Genomic DNA, 17,391 nt, shown 5'->3' with positions numbered 1-17,391 from the left:
TGCCCAATATTGTCTCTAAACCCCAAACTTGAGCTAGAGAGTAGTTTACTTCCTAATAAAGGAAGCTATTGCTAATAGTCTAATCTGGGATAGCAGTCACCTCTTCTTTAATTGGACTCCTGCATTATAAGCATTTGAAGAGAGTTCCATTTTTGAAAGAATTTCAAAGAGATAATGCATGCCCTTCTTAGTTTACTGACTAGAAGGCTTTTTCTTGAATCCTGAAGAAATGGCTACATATAAAAGGATGCATCCTTCTAAACATGCCTGAGAACATGAAAATGAATCATATATGGAAGCTCTGTGAACGGTCAATTTTTCAAAAAAAAAATTTTGAAGAATACTGTCATTAAAATAAACATGAAGAATGCTGTCATTAAAAATATTTCCAAACTGTTTCCAAATCTTAAATTTAGATTTGGATTTGGTAAACCTTTATTGCATTTTTTTTTAAAGTATATATATTCTGAATTGTGAACCAGTCAACAAATATACCGTAAACTGTATCTAGAGAAGATTCCCAGTTTCTTATATGTGTTGCATCTATTTGTAACTGACACTGGCATTGGGTTTTACATTGGTAGCTTGGAACAAAGATCAACATGAAATTTCAAGGTTCTAGCTGAAATTTAAGTCCCTGTTTCTCATATTTTAATAAAAGGTAATTACTTATTTAAAGTTAAATGCAAAGATTAAAGGCTTCTAGGTCCTGCTGTGGGCTCATCAAATTTGCAAAACACCATGCAGTGCCAAGTTTTCATTTGTCAGTTTTAATTTCACTGACACTATGAGTCTGCATGCATACCTGTATATACACATATCTACCAATAGTGATTGAAAAAGAGCTTTTTGCTTTATTATTTTGTCTGAGTTACATGATGTTCCTTTTCTTGTCTGTTTATGGGCTGAAATGTACATATGTTTTCCCCTTCAAGTTCTGTGAGCACATCAAACTACACCAATACATAGAAAATGCTGAAGGCTTGCACATTATATATGCATGCTTTCCTGCAGCTCTTAGAGTTTTAGTTGCAGTGTTTTTTCTACTTTCACCACCTACTGGATGAGAGCTTTGGGATAAAGTTTGAAAACCTGAAATAAATAGAATTGTCATCTATTTCTCTACAAGCTGGTATTTAGCCTCAGGCTGTATCACACTTGTTGAAGACTTTTAAAGCAAGGCTTTCAGGAGGAAGGAGAAGACTTTCTTACCTCCCTTTGCTGCTGCCAGGTTCAATGCAATTCAAATATAGTTCAGCCAACTGAATTTGTACGTTTGATTGTTTGCTATTTTTCTTTCTCTTTCATTTGGGACATGCTACTAAAGTCTAACACATGTGGCATTTTTGATATTTTTGCCTTTGTAACAGCTTTTGTTTTAAATTAACCTTTTCATGACAGCCTGAATCACAGTATTGTTGGGATACTCTTGTGCTGGGAAATGGAAATAGTTACTCATAAGCTCTGCTCCAGAAAATCTATTGCCTATTCTGAGTCGTGGTCTCTCAGGCACTGCTTGTATTTTGTCTTTGATTTCCACCGAGGTGTTCTGCTCAGGTGCCCTGTCAAAACTGTAGGATAGATATAACATAGTAGCTAATATGTTGACAATCAACTTAGTGATCAGTGCTGTGCTGTAAAGGAGTCTATGCTACATTTTATGACATGAATAAAGGAAAAGCTAGGCCTGCTAAAGACTAACACAAATATAACTGCTGAAGTTTCCTCAAAAATTGCCTGATTTCATGATTGGTCTTTTGAAGATTCTAGAGCTCCCACAGGCTGTGTGAGTGTGATGGTTTTGCCTGTTTAAGGAGATGGAATGCAGATTGACCACAAAGCTCAGCATATTAATGGGAAATAATATTGTATAGTGTACACTTCCCTCATCTTTGACCTAGGGTCTTAACAAGGCAACAATTTTTGTAGGAACTGTGTATCAGAACTGAAAAATTTGGAAAACATACCAAAGAATAAAAGCTATCATTCTTTTTTTTTTTCTTTTGGAGGGTTAGAATGTCCAGAGATTCTCTTTAATTTTATTTCAAATAATCTTCAATTTTTTCAAAGAATAAAGCTGAAAGGCTTATTTTTAAAATCCTTCTGAAGCAGTAGATGAAATCTGGATAATGTAGTGAATTGCAGGGTGCAAAGGTATAGCTGGAAAAGACTAAGGTTAAAAGTCACTTAGCAGAATGTCATACATTTGCTATAAAAATCTACTTCACAGTTGTAAAATAACACTAAAATAGATTCACAGAACATTAAAGTACAACCTTAGTCCTGTGGTTATGGAAGACTTTTAAGGGACAGGGTTTAGTCAGCTGAACCACGTTTTTCAACATCTTTCTGCTCTTTGGTGTCACTGAGGTATTTCCTGTGCGTCTGTGGCTTCTCTGCATATATATGGGACTGAGTCTGACTTTCCCCTATAGATGTTGCTCAGTTTTCACATTGCAACTACTCTGTATGTTATTTTCTCTGTAGGCTACTTTCTTGTGCATGGAGAAATAAATTACAGATCACTGTGTGTGCGCAGGAAAACCTTAAATTACATGTATGAGACAAAATGGCAAAGATGTTACTGGATTTCAGAATGCATGGCAAAACACTTGCTTTATTCCTTGCTCATGCTCTGTACAGAACATTTGATAAAAAAATGATGCTTTTCCAAAGCATCCAGAACATGCCAAGGGTTATGAAGTTATACCTAATATTATTAATCTTGAAGCTTTTCAGGCATCTGTTTGAGCTGAAATAAATTCGGAATTTATATTTCTTAAGGATAAGTAGACTTATCTTTGGTTAATATAAAAATCTAAAAAGTTTTTCTGAGAACAAAACTTTCAACAATATTTTCCTTCAGACCTGTTTCTAATCTAAAATTTGATTGAAACTGAGTTCCATAATTGATTTCAAGTTGATTGTATGTGAACTGCATTTTTTCAAGTTGTTGATTTGCTTGACTGAATTACTGAGTCTCTGAAACAAATTTTGACTTGTGTCTTCTATGGTTGGTAGAGGAAATATAAATCCTTGGATGTATGATTATAAGGTATCTTCTTTGAGATCATGCAAGTTCTATGACATTCGAGAAGAGGGGAGATTTCATGGAAAACATAAATCTAGATGTACCAAACTGGGTTTCAATATTTAGACAGCAGAAAATATTACAGGTGACATTTCTTGGAAAAAAATTATTTTATTTGTCAAACCTAAATGAGCTTTCCTCTAGACCATTTTAATTTTACAAAACCAGCATTATCTAGGAAAAACATTGCTTTGAAGTAACTTATTTTCTAGTATCGGTAAATAACCTAACGCTCAGGAAATGTGTTGATAAATGTTTTGAAAACAAAGTTTCTGAACAATTTCCTAAGATACTACCTTCAAACTGACAGTTGGTAGGACTTCATGAAGAATTTTTGCTTTAGTAGATATTTATCTCAAAGGAATTATGCATATATTGTTAATATAAAACATTGTATAGCCTCAAAAACAAGTAATCTGGAATATGTAGGGGAAAGCAGGCAAAGAAACTAAACTGTGTATTCAGATTTTCAAAACAGTATGAAGTATGAATTGTCCTTGCCAATAAAATATTTTGGTTCATGATTAATTAGTTATTTAATAACTTGTATAGTGATTATGCTTATTGGTGAATTGGTGGTAAGTAGAGACAAAAATAGATCAATTGGCTGGTTTGTAACTTCCATGGAGTGTGAAGAAATGAACCCTGATTTAAAAAAGATATTTGCATTTATAAAAAAACCAAACATATTTTTCCCCTAAATTTTTAAAATTTCCACTGGCATAATTACATCAATTTTAATATCCCTAGCTTTAAATGTCACTATAAACACTAGCAGTTTTGGAAAGCGGATTATACTAAGCAACATGTAAGGTTTTCCTCCTAATTTTACAACCAGATGGTCACATATCGAAGAATCCTAGATTATCCTGAAAGTATTTACTATATAAATGCTCTTGAAAACACTACACTTCTGGCAAGCCTAAAAGTCCTTTGTTACCAGCAGGAAGCTCTTCCACAAGAATGAATCAATGCTATGACATAGGTGTAAGCTGTACTTCTGGACACTAACAGGTCAGGATCTTCACACTGCTTTAAGTAGATCAAAGGCAACAAATTCTTCATAAAAATGAGAAAGAGAATTAATGCTATTCAGGAAGATTAAATCAAGTCTCAGTTAAACGAAATGGAAAATTTTCATGACATGTAGAGAAATTAAACCAAATAACCGGACCTGGATCCTTAACCAAAGTACACATGCAGCTTTTATTAAATGAATAACCCAGGTGCATCCTGCTCTGTGGTTTCCATCACACGAAGGAATGGACCTGTTGGAGACAGTCTAAATGAGAGCCACCAAGATGATTAGAGGGATGAGCACCCCTCCTGTGAGGGAAGTCTGAGAGAACTGGGATTGTTCAGCCTGAAAAAGACCATCAGGGTATATCTATTTGGTGCCTTCTGGTACCTGAAGGGAGCCTACAAGAAAGATACAGAGGAACTATTTAAAAGGGCATGTAGTGATAGGACAAGGGGGAATGGTTTCAGACTTAAAGAGGGCAGGCTTATATTAGATATTAGGAAGAATTGCTTTACAGTGAGACTGGTGAGGCACTGGAAAAGGTTCCCCAGAAAAGCTGTGGATGCTCCATTTCTGCCAGTGTTTAAGGCCGAGTTGATGGGGCTCTGAGCAACCGGATGTAGTGGAAGGTATCTCTGTGGAAGGGACACTCCCAGGGGGAATGGAACTAGATGATCTCCAAGGTACTTTTCAACACAGGCTGTTCTATAATTCTAACAATTCTATTAAAGTAGTAACTTGACTAATGATTTAGGGAAAACACTGAAATTGGAGAAAGTCTTCTGAATTAATATGTTACAGTAATCTTGGAGGTAGCTTGCAAGGTGCATCCCATTGTGTCTATAGGAGTCATGCCCAAGAAGTAGAGTAGATATCTGTCTAAATAGTGAAAATTCTTGGTGCAAACTTTTGTTGTAAACAGTGAAATAAAGACACACAGAAATTAAGACAACTGAGATGCTCAAAACACCTTTGAGGTTTGGAATATATTTTTCAAAAATTTAAACTGTTCCAAAATCCACAAAATTTTATTGTAAATATGCAGTCAGAAAGGTAAAAATAAATTAATTTTGGTACTGGTATTTTATATGTCAGAAAGTTCATTAAAATCCCATTTATTTGGTAACATTAACTTCTGTTACTATTTTGATTTCAGTGGCATTGGATGCTATCACAACAATAAAAAATCATAAAAATGAAAAAATAAAAGGAGAAATGAAACAGACTTTGTTCTAATTCAAAAATAAAAAGTTGCTACAAGAATGCTAATGGGGCATGTGTGCTGACAGTCAAAAAATGTGTCTGGTACAGAACCGGCAGCATAGAAATGCTTGAATAATTTATTAGAGGACTTGGCTATTTATTTGAACTTAAGCAGAAGGGCTATTATATATTTACTGCAAGACAGATGAAAACGGTTAAGAACAGTCTTGTTATTTTTCATCCAGTATGGGTGCTGGGCTTGCTGTCTCATTTTGATGTGCCATAGGTAGCTTGCCTCTGCCAGGCCTCTGTTTGTGATTCAGCTGTCATAGACGTTGCTGTGACTCTTCCCATTCACTTTGAGGAGTCTTGGTCTGAGCTGCTAAACTACATTTTCCTTCATGAATATCAATGGAAGTGGCATGTAAGTGCCAGATTTCGTTTTATTCTTAATGCACCCTGCTGGATAGAGTGCATGCTTTGTTCGTTCAATGAGTATGAAATACCAAAACCTGTCAGAGAGATATCAGAGGCAATTACAGCACATTTAGAGTACTATGCTATGAGAAAATAGTTTCAGAATAACTAGTAATTTATTCTATGCAAATTGTTTCAACTACACGGTGCAGAATATATAATTGACAGCAATTGATATCATAACAATATTAGCCAAATTACATTAACTCTTAAGTTAACTCTAGATCTGCTTTATTTTGCTGGAATAAAATGTGACTTTTTGTTTATAGTAAAAATAGAGCCCCTTGCACTTAAGACAGAAAGAGTTGCATAGTCCGCATAAAGAGGTACAGTCTGTCGTTAAGATAGATAGATAGATAGATAGATAGATAGATAGATAGATAGATAGATATTTTATATCTTTTTCAGTTTTTCCAAGCAATAATTTGCTATTGGTTTTTAAGGTACTGTTCTTATAAATGGGCATCTATAAGAGAAAACTGGTGATGTTCAGTATTGGGGGATATTTCCCTCCATGAAAATATTGGAAACAAGATATTCTGTGAAATTCAGCATACATAAATGCTTACGTTGGTATAGTAAAGAAATAATACATTTTAAAGTACCACAGAAATTGAATAACTGATTTTAAATCTCCCTTTTACCCTGATTTGTGACCTGATCATCTGCTTGTATAGAGTAAGTTAAAAAAGATAAGTGACCCTTTCTGTTGCATACAAATCATGCATTACTAAAACAAGCATGTTCATACGCTCACATTTAAAATTCAACATATGGAATTAGGCAAAGTGCAAAAAAAAGTCACAGAAGAGTCACTACCAAGAGGCAGAAATAATGTTTATCACAGAGATACATTAAGAGTTCGCACTTTACATTTGAGAGAAAAACCTGAGAAGTGACTTGATTGCAGTTTATAAGTACTTTCAGAGAGAGAAAAAGCCAATTCCTTAAGTACTTTGCTATTTTCCAGGCAGAGAAACACATAAAAAAACCCAGAGGCAAAAGCTGAAATTAAACCAAGAAATAGATTTTGAACAGTGAAAGAGATTAAATGCTGAAATATGCTGAAATAAATGCTGAAATAAACAGTAGTGAATCCTTCACCTCTCTAAAAAACATCACCTGCGTTCTGGAAGGTATTAGCTGAAAAATAAGCTACCTGATTTCAGGCAGCTGCGTTTGAGTGATACAAAACAAGCTGTTCAAGAATATGTGCAACTAGATGATCTTATGGTCACAACAGCAGTTAGGAATGGGGAGAGAAAAGGAAGAGTTTTAAGCTGCTGTCCTACCATCCAGCAGGCAATGGATTTAGACAATGCAGATAAAATTTTTGCCTTCTTCTCTCTAACTGCCTTTACATGTAGCAGAAAAAGAGGGAAGATAACTACTCCAAGGGATAATTTAGACAAAGAATCAGTGAAGGATGCTATGAATTAACCTTTTCTAATTGACTGTCTTTCTATCAATCAGATAAGATGTATAGATGGATTTGTTTGATACTTCTCCAAATACTTCTTTGGTAAATTAAATTTTGGTACAGAAAACTCAGTTTCCTAGGGAGAAAAACAACACATCTTCTTCTGTGAGATAATTCCTTATCTGGTTAGGAGTCATCTCTGAATTCACACAGGTAAATGTGGTAGGTTATAACTCACACTATATCAACTGAATAATTTTAAGAAGTTCTCTGTAGAGATTTGGTATAAAACAGGACACATATAGATCAAATGGTTTCTAGGCTTTGCAGCAGCCATTGTTAAAAAATAATTTTGTAATTTCTTTCCTCTAGAACTGTATCTGCAAAGATAGTTTGATTACTTATCTTTTTGCCTGTCAGCCCCATAAAAATAAGTTGTCACTGTGGGCAAAGAATAGGTTTTAAAGGAAAAAAGTAATCTTGACATTAGTGAGGTGCTTTAAAAAATACTGAATGAGAAGAGTGAAAATGAGAACATTTGCTGGTGCATATTTTCTAGTTACCAGCTTCAGTGCTGAGTTGAGATCCATCATTCAAAGAGATGGAGTATCCCCACCTATAGAAAAGTAAGGGTAGGATAATTATTATTGAGCATTTAGCCCAAACCACTTATGTTTCAATTTGGCCAATATAAAATGTCTTTAAAAATAAGAACTGAAGCATGTACACCTGAATTTGGAATGAAATAAAGTTTGCAGGGAAATAAATTACATTTCTTTTCTAAAACTTAGATGCTTTTAGTAAAATAATCTAATGAATGGGTACAGAGGTAGTAAACACCCTCTTATCGCCATGCTTGAGTCTACAGAACCTCATACTATTCCTAGGACTTTTTGAAGCACTTAGAATCTCAAACTCTGGGTCTTGGAAAAGATGAAAACTCTCACAGATTAACAAAAAAAAAAAAATTAAATAGATTAGTGAATACCTGTATTGAAACTATTTTCTTTGTGTCTAAAGGGATGGATTTATTTTTAAGTTTAGTTATCACAAAAATATTAATTATTTTGGTCAACATCTATGAAAGTACCTACACTGTTGCTGTTAATCTGGTTTACTCATGTAGAAAAACTTGTCCTAGTATATGAAGCCACTTAGGCTCACTTAATTATTTTTTATTGGATGTACCAATTTCTAGTTCTTAAAAGCTCTAGTCTTGTTATCACATTTAAAAGCAATTCTACCTCTGGGTAAAGAAACAACTTTCCATTGTGTCAGGAACATATGGCAGCTTCTAAATCTATGGATGAGAGATTTTTTTCAAGTAGCTTAGAAATAGTAATATAGTACAGCTGTAGTACAGTAGTGCTATAAATATGTATGCTTATTAACTATATTTCTAATAATAAGGCAGTGAAATAATAAAATTTAAGAGTATCTCACTGGGTTTTTCTTAATGTATAATCTTTCTGGCTTTATGATATATATATGCTGTGATACAAATAGCCAAAGAATTTGAGACTGAACAAAAGACACAATATACATATATATATAGCACAGATAAACCATGACAATGTCCAGTTTGCTGATTAGAAAAAAATCTTGCTTTCTTTCAGCCATAAACTCCTTTATTGTTTTTGTTTATCCTAATTATTATTATATTTTTATAAGATGCAAATTAAATGTGATTAAATATTCTAGTTCTTCCTAATATGAAGAACCACTTAAAGCCAAGTATTAAATATAAAATTTAACCCAACTGGTTTTTGTCAGACCAAAAATCAAATAGGAGATCAATTGTCTTAACTCTGTTTTATTGTAGGACTAAGTCTTCTCAGGCTTTGCGATTGTCTGGACAGCTATAAGCATTTGCTCAAGATATAATAGGTGATATTGAACAACATATTGCATGGCTGAATGTAGGACAGAACTAGATGTTTTTGTTGACATGAAAATCTATCCCTTCTGTTGACTGCCAAATCAGGACATAACATAAGCAAACACCACCAACATAAAAAAAATAACAACAATTAGAAACAGAATTAGTTTTCCTATTCAAAATATTGTGGCAGATTTTAGTTATTTCCCTTATCCTGTCTTTACCACAGAAATAGATCTCTAGTGGAAACAGGCAAAATAATGACAAAACACTCAGGGTCGTTATTGACTTCTGGTGCTGAAATTTACTTCAAGATAATCTCCACACTAATGAAATCCTCTCAATGTAATTATTCCTCTCAAGGAATTTTTTAAACATTTCTACTTTTATTGACTTGTTCAAATGGACCACTATTTTGTCTTTCTCTCTTCTCCAATAACAATATTGATTTTTTTAAAAATAACACAGTCAATCAGTGTTCACTGAATTTGTAAGTGAAAAAAGTTGCCTCCTCAGAGCAACTTCAGTTTTACTTCTACAGTGCTGTTTCACCTGGCATTGATCATAAATTCATAGAGTCTGACTCTATTAATCATTGAATTGTTGTATTGGTTCTGCATACATGATAAGGTTTTGGTAGCAGGGAGGCTGCATGGATGGCTTCTGTTGAGAAGATCCCTGAAGCTTCTGATCTGTCTAACAGAGACAGTGCCAAAAAATTCCAAGACTGACCTGACAGCATTCATAGCTGAAGTTATCAGCAATGGTAGTAGCACCTGTGGGACCATGTAGTTAAGAAGAGGAAATAAAGATCCTCTTGGGGAACAGTATCCAGAGGAGAGGAATATAAAAGAGCAACAGTTCTGCAGACGTCAGCAAAGATGGAGTGGGAGAAGGTGCTTCAGGTTTTGAGGCGGAGGTTCCCCTCCAGTCTCTGGACCATGATGAGGAAGTTTGAAGACCAGCATAGTGAGGGACCCACACTGGAGAAGTCTGCTCTTGAAGGACTGTGCCCTGTGGAAAGGACCAGCACTGAAGTAGCTTGTGAAGTACTGTAGACTGTGAGAAGAACTCATGTTGAAGAAGTACATGGAGGACTATCTATCATGAGAGGGACTCCACTGTGGAGGAGGGGAGGAGTGTGAGGTCCCCTATCTATGAAGGAGCAGGAGCAGCAGAAATGTGATAAAATAACCACAACACCCATTTCATCTCCTTGCACCATTGGAATGTTGTGGGAGTGTAAGGCAGAGAAATTTCTCGTGAAGTTGAGCCCAGGAAGAAGGGATTTTCAACATTTGGGTTTTATTTCTCATGATCCTACTGCAATGTGATTGACAAGAAAGTAATTTTCCCAATTTTTTCAGTCTCTTTAGCTCAGGTAATTGTTGAGCAATCTCTACCCATACTCAACCTCTGCCTGTTCTTATCTCAATGCAGGAACCTCTTGTTAAACTTTCTCTTGGCTGTCCAGCTTAAGAGAGAAGGGATAAAGAACTTTTGGTGGGAACCTGGGAGTCCAACCTGGATCAACTTACCTGAAAAATTATATTTGTTATAAATTCCAACTGGATCTTTGGTAACAATGTAAGAAAACAATCAATGTTATTTGCATTGAAGCATCATGCATTGTATATAATTCAGTAATATCTTTGGAGGTTATTAAGTAGCCAGGAACAAGCAGATTTTTGAGACACACTGAAGAATCACAGCAAGCCATAGGACACAAGTCTGCAATTAGCTACAGAAGGCATAATTCAAAGCACTAAATGGTATTATTTCATTAAATAATAACTTTAAAAAAATTCATTAGAAGAGCTAACATTGTAATAAGATACATTCTTTATAAAGGCTTGAATGTTTTATACTGTTTAATCATACAAAGATGACTTTATACATTTTATAGAAGCACTTTGTTTTATTATTATTTGCCTGTAAAGCATATATGTATGTGGTTTATATTGATCATAGCAACATATGCCTGTTTCCACATGGAAAATGATGAGCAGTTGGGAGTTACCTCATGGGCCAAATGTACCTACGTGTCTCTTAACAACTAACTCTTAGGCAGGAAATAAAACCCAAAGGAGAATATAAGGTTATAATATATGGAGCCATGTCTGTGGAACTCAAAACTGGGAATGATTTCATGGAACATTTGTAGACAGCATGCCCATTCAGTTTTTATTTTTCTGTAGGTCTTATAATGTAGGGTTTTTAATGGATTTATCTTTTAATATAAAGTTTGCAAAAAATTTCAGGGATCACTGATTTTCTACTTGAAATGCTTTGCCTATAAAGCATTTTCTTCCTCAATCCATATGGAATTAGAACAAAGGAACAGTCTGTTATCTCTGTTTCATATAGTAGAATGAAAAAAACCCAACATAAATCCTCCAGTTTTCTAAAAGTTACATGAACCAAAATCTTCTTTTAATTCCACTTATCCTGCTTAATTACACCTAATGCACACATACATACACACAGAGTCTGACAAAATGAGTTTTTATACTGGAACTGCCAAGCAAGATGGGTAAAAATTTACACAAAAGCGATGACAGTGTCACCAAAGACAATTCTACTCTAAGGTGCCTTTTTGTTATTTACCCATAGGTTCCAATCACCACCACAACTGGGGATGATCTGCTCCATTCAGGAGTGATAGCATAAGGCAGCATGTGTCCCAGAGCACCCAAGAAGTCACATACTTGATAAGGAAACTGTTGCCACCCACTTCAAGGAAAAGGAAGAGGACTTAAAAAAAATAGAAGAAATTTTTGTTGCAAATTTCTGAGTTTGCCAATATGTGTGACAAGGTTCCCATTTGTTTGTAAAACTCCTTTTCCTTGGCCATCTTTATGGTTAGGGATGTTATGAATTTTTGGCTCAGACTAGACAAAAAGTAGCCCATTTTTTTTGCTGGATGCATACCATTCTGGATAAGGAAGTTCATATACAAGGCACTTTTGATTTCCTTGTTTTACCTCCCTTTCCTCCAATTGTTGTGCAGGAATTTTGTGGCTAGTTTAGCAAAAGGTAAAGGCATTGGTTTGAGCAAGTCTAAATGCAAGTAGATGCTTTATACACAACTCCCACGCAGCTCTGCTATCGCACTTCAATCCTGTTCTGTAATATCAACTGTCTAGTTTATTTCTAGGCTGCTCCTGAGCCAGGATGCTTGCTAGACTTGCTAAATTGTACAAAATTGTGGGTTTATGCTGCAGACAAATGAATGTTCTACTGGGATTGCCAGACACATTTTCAATTCTTTGAATTTGGTCTACTTTGCACAAATGGAGCATTGCTAGCTGGCTGCTTCACACCTAATGTGAGAAACTGCTTTACCTTTCCAATAGGTTTATTATTTTAATTTATTTTTGCTATTTCTCCTGACACTGGGTGCAACTGTGCCTGTCTCTAGAATGGTTTTTTTTCCCTCTTAATTCTTTCTCTTTGTTCTTTAGTCATTTGAGGCATCATGCATGGCTGAGTCGGGCAGCTTCCTTGTTAAAAGTGTAAGGTGATTGTAAATGTTGTGAGAAATTCCTGAAAGTAATTGTGATAGTAGTGTTGAACTAAGAATGATCAGAAGTACTAGGTCCATGAGAAACAGGCTAATGTGGTGGAACAGCTATTTCTGTCTCCTGTAATATCTGTAGGGTTTGTATTCAATTTTGACCATTAAGGATGGCCAATGAATAGAAGAACCTGGTGATCCTCAAATATGATCTTTGAGCAGTGTCTTGCATGTGAGACTCTGAAACATTTCACAGAGAAGAGTAACTGAAAAAACAAAGCCTAAGAGGATGCCTGCGGTGTGTGTGACCCTCTGTCCTTAAGGGAAGAGACCACCCAAGATTTTTAAATGCTTGCTGTTGAAAGGAAGGATGAAAGTCAGAGGATCTGCAAAACTAGATGAATAAAGAAGTTTTATTAGTAAATAATGCACTTGGCATGAAAATAAGTATATTAGTTTTTGATGTAAGCACATGGTAGTGTGTTTTGGATAAAGGAATGATGAAAAGGAAGTGAGAAGCAAAGAGATTAATTACTTATTTACTGTAGTTGTATCTACAGTAAGTAGAGCTCCTTCTGAAAATTTGAGTCTAATGCAAGACTTCTCTAAAGACATCATGTGACCCACCGCAGGGATGGAGGAAGGGACATCTCCAAATCAAGTGTCCTAGTCCTTAGGGAGGAATGCAGATTGCATGATATTAGCTGGTAATAGCAGCCAGCTGGCAGAAACTGTCCAGGAGATTCCCAAAAATGCCTGGAGGAAAACTGCTTGAGACAGAACTTTGAGTAGTGTGTCCAAGGTGAAGCCATCCCCTTGTGGATCCACTGTCAAGGAGAAGGAAACACCCAAGATCCGTAAATGCTCATGATCAAAAGAAACAACAGAAGTCACAGGGTCTGCAAAAACTCACGAAGTTTTAATCATGAATTACATACCTGGCATGGAAGTGGCTATGTTAGTCCCTAACCTACCCTGTCTACACCTGGCTTGGGAGAAAGGGGTAGGGTGAAAGGAAAGAGAAAGAAGAAGAGATGAATTAAAGAGAGGAGGATGGAGAGAGAGAGGAAAAGAAATGGACAAAGAAAGAAAGAAAGAGAAAAAAAGAGACAGAGAAGAGATCAGCAGTTGTGGTTCTAGCATCAGCCCAGATGATGGGGATGTCCATCCTGGTTCCAGCTCGATCCAGCCAAAGGGGATATCATTCCTGGTTACAGCATTGATTCCAATAATGGCATGTGAGTGGTCCTGGGAGGAGGCTAGAAGGTCCTTTGCATGGAGGGGCTATCCTTCCTTGAAGACAGGGTCCTTGCTTTCTGTGCAAACTCGTTCTCCTGCACAGTCTGTCCTTTAAGATCTTTCTGGAAAAGGGTCAGAGGCATCAGGGCTCTTCAGTGGTCTTCATTCTGCCCTGAAGCCTACACTCTCTTCTTGGCTTCACCTTTTTGCTGTCCTGGGCTGTGCTTCTGTCCAGGGACTAGAAGGGGGATGTTCATCCCAGAAAAATGGTATCCTCCTCCACATGGCCCCCATCTCCTGTCACAACTTCTTCCTCATGTCTGGTTCTCACCAAGAGTCCTTGGTTATTGCCAACAGCTCTTGTGTGTTTTTTACCAAGAGACCTTGGCTGAGTCCACAGCCATCCAGCTACGGGCGTTGGAGACACGTACACACCAGTATCCCATCTTCTGCAGGTCTCCACTTGCGTTGCTCCCATGGGATGCTGAGCAGGCTGAGGGCCGGCCAGCCTGTCTGAGGCCTGGCCTGGTGCTGGCAGAGGAGCACTAATCCTCAGGCTGTCTCCCCGAGCAGGCACACCAGCACAGCCTGCTCAGTGCCCGAAGAGGGTAGGACCTTTCCTTCGCACAGCCTGTGGCCAGCTCAGGCCATGAACTGCTGGACAGCTGGGCAGAGCGCTGCCTGGGCCGCAGGGCCTGTGCAGGGCAGCCGCAGGGCCTGTGCAGGGCAGCCGCCTGGCTCTCGGGCCCTGCAGCTCTCACCTGCTTGCCAAAGGCAGGAGAAGCTGCCACGGCCTCTTCTTGTGCCTTGGCAGCTCGGGCCGGGCAGCACCCGCTAGCTCTGAGCCCGTGGCTCTGACTGTGTCAGGAGCCATGCCGGGCAGGCCAGTGACTGCTTCCACTGCTGCCTCAGGGCCAGAAGTGCTGAGACAGCGGAGCACCTCCTGGGCAGCAGTGTCAGGGCCCTGCTCACTCACTGGGTCCAAGGGACTGTCCCAGAGGTTGTAGCTGATGTCATTTTCCTCCTGGAAATGACATCAGCTCTCTGTGACAGCTGTTTTCCCTGGTGGGAAGCTCTTGTTGTCCTCTTCTCCTTGGTGAAGCTCTTCCTCATTGCCACATTCCCTTTGGGACAGCTCTTGGTGTCTCTTGTCATTCTCTATGTTTGGGAAGTTTGCTTCCAGCCAGTCCAGCACTCTGTGGTAACTGGGGATTTCCTCCATCATTTGGAGAACTATGCTGGCTTCCCTGAGCAGGGGCAGTGTGTGCTCTGCAGGGGCTCCCCCTGCAACAGGGTGCTCAGGCTGTCTTTGCAGACATTGGCAGAGATATGCCGCTGAGGTTTTGCCTCGTGCTTTGGGCACAGGACAGAACCTGGTCGTGCTCTGCCTCCTGCCTGCAGCACCATGTCCCTGGAAGGCTGACCAGGGGAGCTGACACGGGTGTGCCTTGCACTCCTGCTCTTCTGTTGGCTGCTGGCTGGGCTTCTGGAGCCTGGTGGAGACCACACGGGAGACTCGTACAGGGATATGGCTCCTGTACTTGATGTAGCTCTCGTGGGATACATGGCTGCCTACCGGGCTCCTGGACTTGAGCGGCTGGGAAGGCTCTGCCACACAGAGCAATGTCAGCACTGGGCCCTGCTTGCCCAAAGAAGCTGGCACAGGCACGCCATGTGCCCTGTCCTCTTGTGCTGTGGGCCACTGTCTGGGCCTCTGGATCCCAGTGAAAACCACATGGGACACTCATAAAGGGATATGGCTCCTGTGCACAATGTCTTGTGGGATATGCAGCTGCCTACCAGGCTCCTTGTCTCCGTCTCCTGAGAAGGCTCTGTCTCACAGAGCTTGCTCTCCCAGGGGTGCTAACAGAGGCATGCTGTGTGCCCAGTCCTGCAGAGGCTGCAGGCTGGGCCTCTGCATGGCAGCGGAGGCCATGTGGGAGGAATCAGGCCATGTACAGGAATCCAGCTCCTGTGCTTGGTGTAAGTCTCGTACAGTACAGTACAATGCATGGCAGCCCTCAAGCCCTGAGAGCTTGTGGCTGTTCCCTGCTCAAGGATGTTGCCCCAGGACAACTTGGGCTTGGCCTTGTCCTCTATCAGCATCTCTGTTGTCCTCTGCAGAAGAGCTCTCCTTGCGAGGGAACAGAGCACACGCGCTGGGAGGAGATACCTGTGGGCCAGGGCAGTGACAGCCTGCAGAGAAAAATGGCCCCCCTGCTGATGTGGCCCTGTATTACCAAGGGCCCTTGGAACATGCCTCAGTCACAGACGGCCACCTGGTACTCTTGCAACAGTGGAAGCACTCCGGTGCAATGATGGGATGTCTAGATTCCTTGACATTCTATCTAAGTGTAGGAGAAATTTTTGTTGCAAATTCCTGAGTTTGCCAATATGTGTGACAAGGTTCCCATTTGTTTGTAAAACTCCTTTTCCTTGGCCATCTTTATGGTTAGGGATGTTATGAATTTTTGGCTCAGACTAGACAAAAAGTAGCCCATTTTTTTTGCTGGATGCATACCGTTCTGGATAAGGAAGTTCATATACAAGGCACTTTTGATTTCCTTGTTTTACCTCCCTTTCCTCCAACTGTTGTGCAGGAATTTTGGGGCTAGTTTAGCAAAAGGCAAAGGCATTGGTTTGAGCAAGTCTAAATGCAAGTAGATGCTTTATACACAACTCCCACGCAGCTCTGCTATCGCACTTCAATCCTGTTCTGTAATATCAACTGTCTAGTTTATTTCTAGGCTGCTCCTGAGCCAGGATGCTTGCTAGACTTGCTAAATTGTACAAAATTGTGGGTTTATGCTGCAGACAAATGAATGTTCTACTGGGATTGCCAGACACATTTTCAATTCTTTGAATTTGGTCTACTTTGCACAAATGGAGCATTGCTAGCTGGCTGCTTCACACCTAATGTGAGAAACTGCTTTACCTTTCCAATAGTTTTATTATTTTAATTTATTTTTGCTATTTCTCCTGACACTGGGTGCAACTGTGCCTGTCTCTAGAATGTTTTTTTTTCCCTCTTAATTCTTTCTCTTTGTTCTTTAGTCATTTGAGGCATCATGCATGGCTGAGTCGGGCAGCTTCCTTGTTAAAAATGTAAGGTGATTGTAAATGTTGTGAGAAATTCCTGAAAGTAATTGTGATAGTAGTGTTGAACTAAGAATGATCAGAAGTACTAGGTCCATGAGAAACAGGCTAATGTGGTGGAACAGCTATTTCTGTCTCCTGTAATATCTGTAGGGATTGTATTCAATTTTGACCATTAAGGATGGCCAATGAATAGAAGAACCTGGTGATCCTCAAATATGATCTTTGAGCAGCATCTTGCATGTGAGACTCTGAAACATTTCACAGAGAAGAGTAACTGAAAAAACAAAGCCTAAGAGGATGCCTGCGGTGTGTGTGACCCTCTGTCCTTAAGGGAAGAGACCACCCAAGATTTTTAAATGCTTGCTGTTGAAAGGAAGGATGAAAGTCAGAGGATCTGCAAAACTAGATGAATAAAGAAGTTTTATTAGTAAATAATGCACTTGGC

Source organism: Fringilla coelebs, assembly GCF_963513975.1.
Source record: "Fringilla coelebs genome assembly, chromosome: Z".
Lineage (NCBI taxonomy): Eukaryota > Metazoa > Chordata > Aves > Passeriformes > Fringillidae > Fringilla > Fringilla coelebs.
The sequence above is the reverse complement of the archived record's forward strand: the minus strand, read 5'-3'. Positions refer to the sequence as shown.